This window comes from Arachis ipaensis, chromosome B7, assembly GCF_059453495.1.
Source record: "Arachis ipaensis isolate K30076 ecotype BB chromosome B7, ASM5945349v1, whole genome shotgun sequence".
Taxonomy (NCBI): Eukaryota; Viridiplantae; Streptophyta; class Magnoliopsida; order Fabales; family Fabaceae; genus Arachis; species Arachis ipaensis.
The window spans coordinates 121,619,194-121,624,486 of record NC_142442.1 but is presented as its reverse complement, the minus strand read 5'-3'; positions in this window follow the sequence as shown (position 1 = coordinate 121,624,486).

Here is a 5,293-nt window from a genome sequence, read left to right as displayed (position 1 = left end):
GTTGCCATGAGGATTGATCATATGCATATGGCTCCTCCCACCTTTGGTCATCCCATTCTCGATACACATCTTCATTATAGTCCTCATCTCCTACAACATGTTGATAACCAAACTCATAGCCAAGGTGAGAATTCATGATAGCAAGAAGAAAATGAAAACAAAATCAAATAAGAAGCAAGAAAATTAAATCCTAAACTAGCAAGGGCTAACAAAAGCAAACATATTCACACTATTCACATATATACAATAACCAATAACATAAAACCATTGCAAATCCCCGGCAACGGCGTCATTTTGACGAATGGATTTTTGACGGTATAGAATTTCACAAATGAATTCTCGTTGCAAGTATAGTTTCTAAACCAATCACTAATCGTTTCATACAAAAAGTTGTTTGTCACTAGTACAAACCCCTAAAATTTATAAACCGAAGTATTGGACCTCGGGTCGTTCTCCCTAGGAATTACAATAAAGTGTCTTGTTATTGGTTATGAGTTATTTTGGGGTTTTGGATAAGAAGCATGAAAAGTAAATGGCAATGAAAATAAACTAACAACTATAAACGGCTCTTGGCAAGGTGTGAGAACTAGAAGTCCTATCCTAGTTATCCTTCTCAATTGTGATGAGAATTGTTCATTGCTACCACTTAGTTAACCCCTAACCATGGAGGAAAGTCAAGTGGATGAATCAATTTGATTCCTCAAGTCCTAATTAACTCCTAAAGGAGGGACTAGCTTTAGAGGCATTCAAATCAATTAGCAATCTCTAATTATCAATCAACAAAGGAATTAGATAACTCAAGAGTCACTAATCACTCTACCTAGGCCAAGAGGGACAAAATCTATACGAAAATCCAACCTAGCATTTCATCAAACACTTGGAAGGCACAAAAGAAAAGTATAGTCAATCACAACAAGAATGAATTCTAACTACAATTGAATACAAAGGATCAACAACAACAACCAAGGAAATCACAATTATCATGAATTACCTCAAATTGCATTATTGAAAGGAAATAAAGAGAACAAGAGTATCTCAATTACAAAACCTAGAAACAAAATAAGAGAAATTACAACAAGAGAACAGGGATAGAGAGAAGAACCAAAGTGTAGCAATCATCAATCGAAGGTAGAAGTAGAAGGAGACTTGAATTAAACCTAGAACTATGAGATCCTAATCTAACCCTAATTCCTAATCCTAATTCTAGAGAGAAGAGAGAGCTTCTCTCTCTAAAACTCTAAACTAAAAGTGATTATTGGTCAAAAGGTGATGATAATGATAAGTCCAAAAAAATGATGATCCCCCTTCCCCTTAATCCTTCATCATTTTATTCCTTTCCCTTAGCAATTTGGCGCCAAAAATGGGTTCAGAACCCTCTCAAATCGCCAGGCACGTGTTGCATTAGTGAGGTCATGTGCCCTCATCGACGCGTGCGCGCACGGTACGCGTGCGCGTCCCTGGCTAATTCTGCGATGTGCGCGCGAGCGCCTTGTGCGCGTGCACGTGCATGGCTGACTTTGCTTCTTTGACTTTTTATGCTTCTCTCCACTTGTATGCTTCCTTCCTTGCTTCCTTTGATCCATGCCTAGCCTATTTCAATCCTGGAATTACTAGCAAACACATCAAGGCATCTTATGGAATCAAAGAAGAACTAGAATTCATCAAAATAAGGCTTAAAAAAAAACATGTTTTTACACTTAAGCACAAATATGGGAGAGACAACAAAATCATGCTAATTCCTAGGCTAAATGTGACAAAAGGTTATCAAAATACTCTAAATTCAATGCAAAACAAACAGTCAAATTGGGGTTTGTCAATCCTCTGCCACCGAAGGGTGGGGGGTACCTGCAAGAGACTCCGATGCTTAAGTTAGCATGGGTATTAAACAGGTGTTATGTAGAATCAGAGTATGAGTTATACCTGGGTGCTCCAGTGTATTTATAATGGTGAGATGTGACCTTTTGGATAAGATAAGTTAGTTATCTTATCTTATCTTTATCTTTGAGTTGAGGTCAGCGTATCTTCAACAGAACCGCCTTCATCTCTATAGGCTTAGGCCGCCTTAGGATTCGGGTCGTGCTCCTCTATTTGGGCCCTTAATCTGGGCTCTCCTGTCGATTTGGCCGAGCTCTTTGAGAAGAGGTCGGATAGTCTGACCCGAAGAGGTTGGTCGCTTTATCTCGAATCATCCCAGGTCGGATAGCTCAACCCAGAGTATGAACAATTGTTTATGGGTTTAGTTAACATGACATACGATAAAATTATTAATTAAAAAAGTCTTCATAAAAATAGATGCACAAAGTTTAAATTTTTAATGTATTTATTATATATTTGTTAAAGTAAATACTTAAAAAAATTTATTACTAGTCATTTTAACTTATGTCTAAATACGTGTTAATTAAATCCTTTGTTTATTACCAAAACAGCAGTATTACTGGGCTAGCAAATAACCAATATTTAGGAAGGAATGAACAATAAAAGTAAAATTTGTGAATTATTTAGAAAGAAATGATATTTGCTGACCGAATGATGGCTAAATTTAATTAAAATTATTGGTCACTGAGATTTTTCTTTTAGTTATTATTCAGTCAACAAATATCATTCCTTTCCAAATGACTCACAAACTTTATTTTTGTTGTTCATTTCTTTCCAAGTGCTGGTTGTTTGTTGACTCTCCTAGCACTGCTGTTAATTTATTATTCTTCTTTTTTATTTTCCAAAGACATTAATCATTTTTATTGCATTGACCAAAATGAATAAGATACAATGGGTGGCTCCAGTATGTGTTCTTTTTTCACTCTTCTACTACAATATTATCAACAAATTCGTTTTGGCACCAACTTTTTTGAAATTTGAAATGTTTTTTACCCCTTGGCAATACCAAATTTGAAAATAATAGCAGTGGTCTATAATCAAATTTAAAGTCCTCAAGGTGTGTGATTGTATCCATATCATATTCTCGTTGAAGTGTGGCTAAGATTAATCCCTTGTCAATTCTGTTTGACTGATCTCTACTAAATGCTCTTATTCCATCACGTAAATTTGTCTCCCATATAACTTATATCGACTTGAGGAATCAAATTGATTTATCCACTTGACTTTCCTCCATAGTTAGAGGTTAATTAAGTGGGAGCAATGGACAATTCTCGTCACAATTGATAAGGATAACGAGGATAGGATTTCTAATTCTCATACTTTGCCAAGAGCTTTTCTAGTTGTTAGTTTATTTCTTTTGCAATTTACAATTCTTGTCTTTTATTCCAAAAAAACCCAAAACATACTTCATAGCCAATAACAAGAACACTTTATTGCAATTTCTAGGGAGAACGATCTGAGGTTTGAATACTTCGGTTATTATTTTTAGGGGTTTGTACTTGTGACAAACAATCTTTTGTATGAAAGGATTATTTGTTGATTTAGAAACTATACTTGCAACGAGATTTTATTTGTGAATTCTGAACCGTCAATTTTCCATTCATCAACAGTCCACGTCATCAAGCCATGTCATCATGTCGTTAATGGAAAATGGATCAGGGACTAATATGGTGCACTTTTCTCAATCTCAATAACGTAATTGGTGCAATTGGAATTTTAAAGACGATTTTAATAAATGACGCCAATCTTAGAGACTATTTTGGAGTTTAACTCCTGTTAGTTGTTGTCCCCAAATGGCATGTGTGTTTGGAGCTATTTTGCAGTCAAAAAATGAAAAAGAAATGGCATTAAGGCCACCAAGGATACAGTTATATAGGAAGAAGAAGACGAAAGCATCCCTCCTCCATCAGTTGTCGGGACATCCTCCTCTCATAAGTACTTGGTAAATGGAATCATGAAGGACATCTTACAAGAATTTGTGAAACTCACAAAATAAATGAGCAACTCGAGCCAACAAGTTATGAAACTAGCTATACAAAATGAGAATTCCTTACGGAAGTTCCAAAGTTGAGTTGAAGTACTTTTAAAGTACATAGATTCCTTGAAAGATAACCAAGTGATGTCTGAGCAAGAAAAAGATCTTCTAGAAACCGAAGATGAGGGATCTGATGTCTAGCTCCTTGTTGATGCTGCAAACTTCTGAAACACTATTTTTTTATGTTAAAATTTCTGGTATTTGAATACTTTGAATACTTTTAATCTTTTATATAACTTTAATAGCGGTTAATAGACACTAAATCTAAATTGTGATGACTGCTACATTGCTTCAATAGCCTAACAATATTTTGTGTAGGGATTACTAGCTCTCCTTAAAAACTAATGGGGGACGAATGAATTGTGATGAATTGTTGTAATAAATTATGTTGTGAATTATAGCAATATTTGATATGAATTATGGACAGGTTGTAGTACTATTTTATGATATTAATATAGCTGTTTTAATTGATCTAGCTCTTATTGATAATTTTTTGGTTGAGGATGAATAATAATTTTTTGGATTAATAACCTTGTAAATATTTGTTAATTAGGCTGGCTCACTCAGTATATAAAACAGTTTGAAATAGATATTTAGATGTTTGTCATTGATTCTATATAAATTATGTTAATTACAGGTTGAAGAATGCAAATATTCAGAGAGAGTCAAGTGAATAAAAGAAAAGAAGAGTTCACATCAAAGATTATATCATCAAATGAAAATTCTTTAAAACTCTTCTCATTTATGTTTACAATTCATTTTATAATGTTGTCATCAAGGAAGAGCTTGTTGAGTTTAAAAAACTAATATTAATTAATTGATGATGAACAAACATTATTATTGAGGTTAAAAGGCAAATTGTATTTGTGATTAGTTTGTTAATTGTGTAGGAAATTAAAGTAATCAAAACTGTCCCAATAACAAACCAACAAAGCCCAAAGAAGTGACAAGTTAATATGGTTAGTATGTAGAAATTATGTATGGACCAAAAGAAAGTATAACGACAAATCCAAAGGATTAAATAACAAGCAAAGTCCTTAAATGGCTGGACCCAGAAGAATTAATGATGAGTCAAGTCTAATCTCACATTAAGGCCCAAGAGTAAAAGTAGCTAATTAAGAAATGAAAGTTCATTTTCATCTGAACCAAAACTAAATCACCGAACCAAATTTTCTCTTCTCTCTTCTTTCTCTCACCCACGTAAAGAAGTTCAGAAGGAAAGTAAGAAAAAGGGAAAGCTCTGATTAGGGATTAAATTAAGATGAAAAAATGAGTGACCAAACTTAAGCAAGAAGAAGAAAGCCAAAAGTTAGGGCTCTAAGTAAAGATCACATCCGAAGGTTACATCAGAAAAAGTTTTCCTTATTTGTGTTTCATTGAAGA